General features: G+C 44.6%; 2 long non-coding RNA genes across 2 annotated transcripts; one reads left to right on the top strand and one right to left on the bottom strand.

Annotated features, from left to right (window-relative positions):
- Nucleotides 1-1,838: 1,838 nt before the first annotated feature.
- On the top strand, nt 1,839-4,646 carry LOC113924164. Its single transcript, XR_003520559.1, has 3 exons — nt 1,839-1,963; nt 4,218-4,288; nt 4,514-4,646. It is a non-coding gene; the product is annotated as an uncharacterized LOC113924164 (long non-coding RNA).
- On the bottom strand, nt 4,555-10,182 carry LOC113924163. The gene is made up of 3 exons (XR_003520558.2): nt 9,863-10,182; nt 7,248-7,381; nt 4,555-5,352 (listed from the first exon to the last, which is right to left on the bottom strand). It is a non-coding gene; the product is annotated as an uncharacterized LOC113924163 (long non-coding RNA).
- Nucleotides 10,183-10,636: the final 454 nt, after the last annotated feature.

Genomic DNA, 10,636 nt, shown 5'->3' with positions numbered 1-10,636 from the left:
TGTCTAAATAAAGGAGTGAGGGGTCTGGAACAGGGGGAGACTGGAGTGAGGATCAGGAAGTAGGAGAGAAAACCACAATAAAATGAAAGAGAGGCCTCTTATGGATTGATGAGTGCACTATGAACTGAAGAGTAGAATTAATTCAACTCTGTGACCCAAAAGAGAAGGAAAGGAAGTAAGATCACACTGGAATTCGGTTAAGTGAGAGGTATCCTTATGGTGATAACCTTGAAACATTCTGTTTATATTCTGGATAGTAAGTCATTGATAAACTTCAGCTTTTCATTATTTGAAATGGATTATTCCATTCACTTGCCATACACTTCCCAGCTGTTGGGACCCCAGGGCTGAGAGCCATAGTGGGAGCTCTTTACCTCACATAATCCTACAGAGGCGAACATAGCCATAAGAACTGGAGAGAGGCAGCTTCAATATTTGAGACATAATGAAGAGAAAGACTTAGAAAAGGTTTGCAATTATTAATCCATAAAGACCTGGTGTGAATACCTCTTTATCCATATTTTATTTCCGCCATCTAATATTTAAAATCTTCCCCTTATATTTGTAGAACGAAAAGCAGAAATCTAAACAGCTCTAACATCATTTCCCTAATTCCCATCGCCTGCACTGCTCGGATGTCAGTCACTAAGTTCCTAATACAAATGAACAGAAGACAAAATCACTTCCCGGGACTCCGAAATGAAGTATTTCAGCAGAACACAGAGAAACGGTTAAATTTTGCAACGCTGTGAGACTGGAGAGGGGGCTGTCCTCAAAATCCACCAACCAGAGACCTGGAAGGAATTACTTGTTTGAGGTTCATTTCTCTCTCATTTCTCCCCACCTATTGCACCAAACTCACCTGTCAATTTCATCAAAGAGACACTTGAATGGATTCTCTAATCTACCCCCACTCCAAATTGATCAGTTAATTAAGGTGATCTCAGTGAGCTTATTAAAGAACCAGGTCCCTTCCTTTCATTTTATGCGGTGCCCAGTGAACTCCCTTTACAGTGGTGTGCTTAATCAGAGGTATCCAGGAAGATGAGCATACCTTACTAATATTTTATCCTGTGCACAAATGGATTTTTTTTCAATGTGGATGTGGATTTTTTTTTTTTTTTAAGCACACTTAACTGCAAGTACATTATGCAACCTCTTGCTTCCGGGTCAGAATTGAATGGGTTTCTGTTTCGTATTTATTTACTATTTGTCATTTAAAGATAGGAGATTCTGGGTTTCATACCGAGTTGCCATAGATTTCCTTTATCCATTTGCTTTGAGGATCAGAATGAAACGGGTAAATAACATGATTGTTTCTTGTGATAATTGACTTGGAGGCAACGTGTGTGGCTTGTGGCCACCACGTGAGGTCACTCCTTAGATCTCCACCCGTGAGCATTGATGATAACCAGAATTACTTTAGGAGGAAGTGAGGCTAGTGTCCTGGGCACTATCTCCCTCCGAGGGGCTTGTCCAACCACTTGCAGTCCATTATCTCATTAGTCTCAAAATATGCCAGTGAGGAAGCAAGGCAGGAGGATGCTCATGGAGTAATGAAATGGTATAAAGCACTCTGCTAATGAAATAACCACTTCCTGGTCCCCTGCTCCCGATCCCTAAGCCCAGATGCAGAAACTGAGGCCAAGGAAGCCGAAACCGCTGACCCCAGATCCCTAAAGAGAGTCAGCAGCAAAAACCAGGCGAGGGGCTGGGATCTGCCACCCAACAAGCTGATGTAACCTGTTTTTTAAGGAAATGCCTAAATAAGGGCTAAATTGCTCACTTAAGATAACAGCAGCCTTTTCTTTCTAAGCCAGCACCGGGAGTGGATGGCTGGGGAAGTCAGAAATGTGCTGAGATGAGGGGTGGGCACTGGGCCAAGATCAAGCCAGAGATAGCCTCTCAGAAGCAGGCACTTTGGGGTGCAGCTGGTCACGTCCACCCACTCAGTGCTTCGCGGGTAAGTATAATTCAGTTTGGATCACATCTTCATAGACACGCACAACACATATGACACTGACCTCATTTGTTCTAATTCCTCAGGTTTTTACCAAGGCCTTTGAGGCTATTTTCTTAAAGAACTGCTTTGATAAAGACTTTCATTCTTAAAGGAGCTGATTGTGTTTAAGTTTCCTGCTTTAAAATAAGGAGCCTACATCTTATTGAAAGTGAAAGTGTTTTGAGAGTCCCTAGGACACTTCTGGGTCCTTTTCTTTTTTTTTAAATTATTAAGGGCTTCTGCTTGTGGAACTCGGGGTCTCTACCGGCAGCACACTGGATTAGCTCTGGGCCCTTCTGGAAGGTTCTCTGTGTTCCTCTGCTCAATGTCCGCAGACCTCATGCTTCCTCCTCATGGCTCTATGAAATCTTCCTTCTTTGAAGGAGCGGGGACTGAGGTATAAATGGCTGTAAGACATAAGTCCAATGGATAAATCTTTCATTATGCTATTGCAGGCATGTGTGAGAATTCGTGAGAAGAGGGATTTTTATGCCATTCCGCCACCAGCCTGCTCAGAAAGGTCAGCCCCACTGGGAAAATAAAGCATCATTCTTGAAAGAACACAGATACTGGGATTTTCCCCTTAAGGTCAGCCTACTCAACATATTTCAAATTGATAATGTGAATGAACACATAGAATTCATTCATTCATTCATTCATTTGTTCATTCATTCAGCAGACACAAAAATGAATAAGTAATAGCCTATCATATCAGGGAGCTCACAGACGTGTAAAGAAATGATTGCAGTGCCACGTGGTCATAAGAAGCATAACAGAGGAAGTTAGAGAGAGCAGAAGTTCCTGGCATGAAAGTGAATGTATAGGTAATCAAAGTTCAAAAAGACATTTATACATTCCAAGTCCCAGGTGAGACAGGCAGGAATAATATTTGATGGAGATAAATATATGGTCCAGCATAGATTGAAAAAGGCCAGTGGACTAATTACAAGGTCAGGGACACCTGTTGTTATGATGTGGCAGGCAAGAACGGAGACTATGGCATTGGGTAGGCTTGCGCTTCAATCCTGGTTCTGTCATTTACTTCTTCTCTGACCACAGACACATGTCTTCACCTCTCTGTGCCTCGGTGTTCTCACCTGTAAAGTGGACGTAATAATAAGTCCTGCCAGAAGGGTTGTTGGGAAGATGAAATAAAATAACGCATTTCCAGTGCTTAGAAAATAGCCTGGCCAAAAATAAATAAATAAATGCTCAGTAATATTTAACAACTCTTATTATTATTCCTAACGAGTTTTTTTTAGAAAAACCAAAAAAAGATGCCAAACTTTTGCTCTGCAGTTTGCCCAGTGGCAATCGGCAGTCTTCTGATAAGCTCATTGGGTTGTGTATTGGCCTCCCAAAGGGATAGGAAGCAACAGGACGAATCACTCCTTTAGATCTGATAGTCTGTCCAAAAGAAGAAAGTAGCTGTGTCACCTTAGGGTTCTTGTTAGGCAAGAAGGGAAAACCTGGGTATGACGGGACACAAACTCAAACCACAAGGCAAGCACATGGCCAAGAGTGATCACAAGAAGAGTATCAGAAAAGTGAAAGTCTAAAACAATCGAGGCAGTCAAAAAACACCTGGGACCACAAAAAGAGAGGTTTTGGGGGGTAAGGGGGACAGCCCCAGTCCCTGCACGTGGTGGCCAAACTGTAGTTGGCCCGGAGAAGGCGGGGTTCTGGGAGACGTGTTTTTGCCTGTTTTCTCTGACCAGGAGAATGCAGAGGAAGGATGGGCTCTGATACGTGGCAGTGGAAGCCAACAAGCTTTTAGGAAACGTGTAGTTGCTCTAAATGAAATCGGATCTCTGGAATAAATGATAGGTGGCGAAGTACTGAGGCCACTTGCAGACGAGATTCTGCAAGCTGTGATGGGTTGAAATTAGAAGAATCTTAAAGAAAAGAAGGCGTGTTGTAAAAAAATGCTGGCGAGCCCATTTGCTCATTTTCAGAAAGGGAAAAGAAGTTGACTTTATAGACTACAGACAGGTTAGCATGTGGTCCGTCTTGGAAAAAATTGGTTCTAGAAGGGTTACTTTGTGAGCGTCTTGAAGAGAATGTGGTAATCACTAGGACACAACACTGGGTGACAAGGATCAAGCCCCATCAGGCTTAATCACACTTCTCCCCCCTTCCTCATCCTTCCTTGTCCTTTGGTATTCTTGGGCCAAGAGTCCTGAGAAGTCCACTGAACTCTGTGTTTGGGTTTCAGCAAAGAGTATGATAAACCTCTCATGATGTTGCTGAAGATGAGAAAAAAAGGGGGGCTGGATTCACAAATAGGTAAGAAACTTGGAAACTGTTGGAAGGTCTATAAAGGGCAGTGATAATGGGAAACCTCAGTCGGGGAGTTTCTAGCGGTGGGAGAGGAAGCTCTGTCCCCCTTTGTCCGGGGCAAATATTATTTTTGCTCATGACTACCATTTATGACATGCCCACTCTGTGTCATGTAATATATATAAAATATCACTTGATTTTTCTAAAACTCTGTGAGGTATTATTTTACAGAGAGATGAAGTAACTTTCCCACGGGCACACTGAAACACAGCCAGAGACTGGGGATTTGAACTTCAGACCGTCTGATTCAGAGCCATTGCTCTCTCAGTTACGCTAACTGGCTCAAATAGCCCAAGTCGGAGGGAGAGATGGTGAACGCATGCGATGGAATCATCGGGATCCAAAATGACACCATCAGAGATACAGACTGAGGCCAACAAGAAGCAATTTAATTGGGTAAATTAAAGATTGAAATGGTCTCCCCTTCCCCCGAGAGCCCTACCTAAGTACAGGCTAGAATAGACATGGCTATGGAAGAGTTGGGCGATCCGCGACATTAGTGTGATACGGCAGCCCCAAAGACCAAATAAAACAACCCCACTAACTAGAGTTGGGTCCATCTTGGGAGAATATCGTAGCTAAAATGAGATTTGGAACAAGAAAACCCAAGAAGGGCTTTGTCTGCTGCTTGGAGCCACTCGTGTAATCCGATGGAGTAAAGGGAGAAGACAGAACTCCACTTGGCTGCTTTTTGACGGTCTTCACTTTCAGGGAAACACTAGGACTACAAAATGTGCACCGACGCCGGCGAGGGAGAGACCTGTGGCCGCAGAGTATGCTACTAAACGTCATGTCCTAGAGCCACTCTTGAAGTGGGACGCAGGCAAAGTTCTAAGGGAAAGTAGCTGACAAACGCATCACATGGGGGACAAGGGAGGAAAGAAGCTAGAGCTGTTCTGCGGGGAAGAGGCCATCTTGACTGGTCTTGACACGCTGCAAGGGCCATCATGTGAGGGCACATGTCTGTTAATTCTCCAGGACAGTGGCTCGCAGACTCGCTTGGCTGTTACCTATAGGAAGAACTACATTTTATATCTCCACCCAGAAGACACAGAAATACACACTTAAACCTGAAATAAGCATTCCAGAAAGCATTATTGCCTTTACTATGTTCACTTTACTTTGATATTTGCCATTGTATTCTATTTTGTTCCATTCTTTTTCATTAAAAAACGTTTGTTGAGCCCATTAAATTGATATCCTGACTTATTAATGGGTTGAAATTCATAGTTTAAAAATCTGTGTCATAGAGACTAGAGTGAGGGTCCGCCAATGGAAGCTACACGGGACCAGCTCTTGCTTCAGGCTCACAAAGAACTTCCATCAAACAGGAGTGACAGAAGATGGGATTGGTGTCCTCAGGAATGAGGAGTGAGCTCTTGCTTCTGGAGGTGTTCAAGCTTAGGCTGAATGAAGGAGTGATGAGGGAAGGATTCAAACATCCAATGGAGACTGAACGAAATCAACCACAAGACCCTCTCTGTTTCTGAGATGCCACCGTTGGATTAGTTCCTGCCCTTTTAGGCTATGCTAACAGGAGCATGGTGTACATCTCTCCCCAGGTGAAGGAGGCTTTGCTCCTTGCTATTCAGACCACAAATCAGAGTATCAGAACCAATCTGGGAATGCATTTGGAGCTCTATTTTTGAAGCTATTGACTTATTTATTCACTTGTCCAACAAATATTTGCAGTGTGTCTAGTACAAGCCAAGCAGGAGCTAGGTAGGCTCTGAGCATGTCAGACTGACATAGCCCAGGCTGTGTGGTACTCACTGCCTAGTTAGGAAAAGATAATCACTCAACACATATTGTCTGAGTGCCTAGCTATCTGTCAGTCACTGTTTTGGGTGCTGGTCATATACCAATGCAAAAAAAACAAAAACAAAACAGATTTAAAAAAAAAATCCCTGCTTTCACGGAATTTACAGATGAAGCTCAAGTGCACAAATAATTGATTGATTTTGACTGTGGTAAGGGCAGAGTACCCAGAGAGGGTAGCGGCCAAGTGCAAGAGTCAGGGACATGTCCTCGAGGAGGTGGCATCAAAACTGCCACGTGAAAGATGAGTACTGCTAGTCTCAGGAAGACTGGGAGAGAGAGCAGGAAGGAACATTCCAGACAGAGGAAACAGCAAGCTTCTGGGAATACCAAAGAAAGCTGGGCTGACTGGGATTCGGGGGTGGGAGAGGACTGATTCCATAGGGTCAGGAAGTGGGATTCGATGCTAGGAGCAAGGGCAGAATCCCTTAGAGGGATATAGAACTATAGGGAGATCTAGGGATATAGAGAGACGCAGAGGTGCAGGAGACAGGGAGAGAAGATGGACTTGGAAGATGCATGGGAGGTAGACTCAGCCACACTTGGGGCAGGAGCTGGAGAGGGAGACAAGGAAGACCTCTGTGTATCTGTCTTGAGCAGCCAGTGGCAATGGTGGGGTGAGGGATGGAAGGAGTCCTACTTGGGGAGATGAGCAGCGGAGAGGATGGGGGTGGAGAAGGTGAAATTGGTCTGGGCCATCTTTCCTCATGCAGTTTTCTTTCCTTAAAATACTGTCATCCCACTCGTCTGCTGGGAAAGCACCTGTTCGTTCTCCAGCACTCCAGCCCCCACGAAGCCTCACTTAACCCTCCTATTTGTCAGATAGAAGCAATCCTCCCCACTTTGTAATGCCGTTCTTCCCTTACAGACTTTGATTGCTGCCTCCACTACTCTCTGTCCCCTTTATTCGTTCGGCTATATAATAATAACGTCCATGGACACTGACTGACAGCCCGGCACTGTTGTAGGCCCTTTAAACGTATTGCCTAACTTAATCTTCACAGTAGCCTTTTATGTCAATACCATTACTGTTCCCGTTTCACGAGGAAATGGAGGCTCAGGTGGGCACGTAACCCCCCTTACTCACACGGCACTGCTGGCCAGCGCGGAGCTGGGGAGTCCAAGTCCAGGCGGTCTGGCTCCAGGGTCCATGCTCTTAATCACTGTGTGCATCTCTTTTCCATGGGATTGTAGATCCTTGCAGTTAGGGACCATGTAATCCTACCATTTTTTTTTTTTTTTAAAGAAAAACACACTTGGAGAGCTTTAATTCCCAAAATAAGAAAAATAAACACAACTGCAACTTGTAAACAAAACCAAAATTAATAGCTATCTAGATCTTTTCCCCTGCAAATCCCAGAAATTTTGTTATTTGAAAACCAAGATGGGGGCGCCTGGGTGGCTCAGTCGGTTAAGCGTCTGCCTTTGGCTCAGCTCATGATTCCAGGGTCCTGGGATCTAGCCCCATGTCAGGCGTCCTGCTCAATGGGGAGTCTGCTTCTCCCTCTCCCTTTGCTTGTGCTCTCTCTTTCAAATAAATAAATAAAATCTTTAAAAAGAAAAGAAAAGAAAAGAAAAGAAAAGAAAAGAAAAGAAAACCAAGATGTAACCACCATCATTGAATTCTTGAGTTAGATCTGATCCTACCCCCTGATTTGGAAGACGAGACTGAGGCTCTGGAACGTTGAATGTCCCAGGCCAGAGTCTGAGGCCATAACATAAGAGCAGGGCCAGGTACCATGTATTTCTGGTTGTAATTCTGTTGAGCCAGCAGGTTAGGGGGCTTCCTCAGGTGGGTGTTCCATTCCTGTCTGTTACCTGCTTTCAACCTTGGGTCCCTTCTTGTCCTCTATGAACCTTTTACTCCAAGCTCATGGTCACTTGAATGTCATCTACACCAGAGTGGGGGTTCTTATTTTGCCCACTGGTGTATCTCGGGACCTAGACTCATGCCTGCCACACCGGCAGCCTTCTTAACGTATTGGATGAACTACTGGGTTCTCAGAACACATCACGAGCTTTCCCGACTCTGTGACTTTAATGGGATATTTTCTTGCTAAAAAACTCTTAATTCTCTCCAACTCTCCAAAACCTAACCCATTCAAGCTCAAATTTCCTTTTGTGAAATCTTTCTGAAATGCTCCCTCTGAATCCCTATGGTATCTCTGTGTAGTGTGTGTGTGTGTGTGTGTGTGTGTGCGTGTGCGTGTGCGTGTACGTGTGTGTGTGTGTGTGTGTGTGTGTGTGTGGTGAGAACATTTAAGGTCTAGTCACACGTTTTTGAAATATCCCCGGTGCCCAGCACAGCACCTGGACCATAATAGGCCCTTAAAAAGGATTGGTAGAATGAGTCAATAGCAGGAAAACATTCACACATTTAAAAAGGGGTTAAGATTGCCAACGTAAAATTGGGGTTGGCAACGTTTCTCTGTAAAGGAACAGATAGCAAATATCTTGGGCTTTGCGGGCCATAAATTCTGGGTTGCAACTGCTCAGCTCTGCTGTTGCAGTGTGAAAGCGGTCACAGACAACATGAAAACAAATGTACTGTGTTTCAATAAAACTTTATGTATGGGTACTGAAGTCTGAATTTTGCCTAATTTTCACGCGTCATAAAATACTATTCAATTTTTTTTTGACTGTTTAAAAATGTAAAAACCATTCTTGTCTCACAGACAGTGAAAGCCAGGCCTTGGGTGGATTTGGCCCATAGGCCATAGTCTGCCAACCCCTGGCCTGGGGCTGGTGGGCGGAGGTGACTTGGACTCCCTGGAGTTCACTTTGGTACCCTACCTTCCGTCGGAGGGGCTGTTGCGTGCCCCCGGGGAGCTGTCCTCATCAGAGATGTCCAATCTGAGGGTATGAGGATTACCTGGGGTGGGGTGGGGGGTGGGATGGAGAGATGAGCCCCACTGAGGTGGGGCTGAGATGGGGCACGATGGGACCTCTAAAGCCCTTTCCTTTACAAGATTCTCCACGGCAGCTTCCTGGGCTGCGGAATAAAACCACAGGAGCTGAACTGCTTGGAGAGAAGGTCATTCTGAATTAGTGAAAAGGTCTGAGTTATAAAACGGTTTATAAGAAATTATGCTTCATTGTGTTCAAGGACATTCAGCAATCAAACGAACACTTAACAAAGGGCTGTCAATAATCCATTTGAATTGCACTTTGTATTTTTCAAAGTGCTTTCCAGTACATTCTCTTCATTGATCCGAGCAGGAACCCTAGGAGACAGACAACCCCATTTTACAGGTGAGGTCACACCAGCTGAGGTGGTTCAGAACCACATTTGTGCTGCCCAAAGCAGCCTCCCTAGGTTGGCTGTTGAGTAGACAAAAATGACAGTTTTATATTTTGTATCAAGGCTGTCTTCTGGAGTTTCAATTTGGAGTATCATTTATATTTGTATGAAGATCGAGCATCCCTAACACAAGCCAATTAAAAAAAAATTTTTTTTAAGTAATCCTACACCCAGCGTGGGGCTCGAACTCACCACCCCGAGATCAAGAATCACATGTTCCACAGACCAAGGCTGCCAGGCGCCCAAACTCAAGCTAATTTATAATTCTTGAGTAGGTACTAGAAACATGGCCACAAATCCAGATTAGCATGCAGAGTTTGTCAAACGATATTAGTAAAATATAGCAGAAGTCCATTAAAAGCTGACAAGCAAGAGTACGGCACTTCACCCTGTTTACTCACATCAGGATGACAAAGGGGTTTCCACTGTGTTATCTCCAATAGAGAGGCAATTTTTTTCCTCACAGATGGCATAAAGGTAAGGAGAAATGCACTTAGAACTGGAAAGGTATCTCAGGGTCCGAAATTCTTCCATCTGGTAAATTAGTAGTTTCGAGAAATTAGAAGGACTCTGACAGGGGAGGAAATCGAATCCAATTGCCTTGTGGTGGCTTTCTTTCCTCCCTGTCCGAGGGAGTATGACCTGGGGGCAAACCCAAGAAGCAGCCAGCCAGCAAGCCCTAGTGATTTAGGGGATAAATCTGCTTCTTTCCCCCCCCTCAACTTGGGGCTCTCATGAGCATTTCCTTGCCAAATTAGGCTTTGGCACAGCTAAGGATGCCTTGGCAAACTTTTTAAATTTCCCAAGAGCAACTTCCTGGTTCTTAATTAGGCCTTTTATTCCTAGATGTCTATATTTAACTGTGTTCTATTAGCGCTGACCCCTTTTGGATACTGCCAAGAACTTCAGGGAAGTGGCGGTTGAGTCTAGACAGGGCAATTATTCAGATAACTAAGTTCCCCAAACCTGTTCTTACAGCAAGACACTATGAGGAAATGTTCATTTATCAAGTGATGCCTGCCTGAATTCATTAGGTAACTGCCCGAAGGCTACCTCACCTTGCCAGGGAGGCAGAGAGCAAGCACTTAACCCAGGGAAGGAGTCGCGCCTGAGCTGTCAGGGTTGCACCCCTGAACTTGGTGGGGAAACAACGGAGTGGGAAAAAGTCCTAGAGA

Source organism: Zalophus californianus, chromosome 2 (genome assembly GCF_009762305.2).
Source record: "Zalophus californianus isolate mZalCal1 chromosome 2, mZalCal1.pri.v2, whole genome shotgun sequence".
In the NCBI taxonomy this organism is placed as follows: domain Eukaryota; kingdom Metazoa; phylum Chordata; class Mammalia; order Carnivora; family Otariidae; genus Zalophus; species Zalophus californianus.
This window is presented reverse-complemented; position numbering and strand designations above follow the sequence as displayed.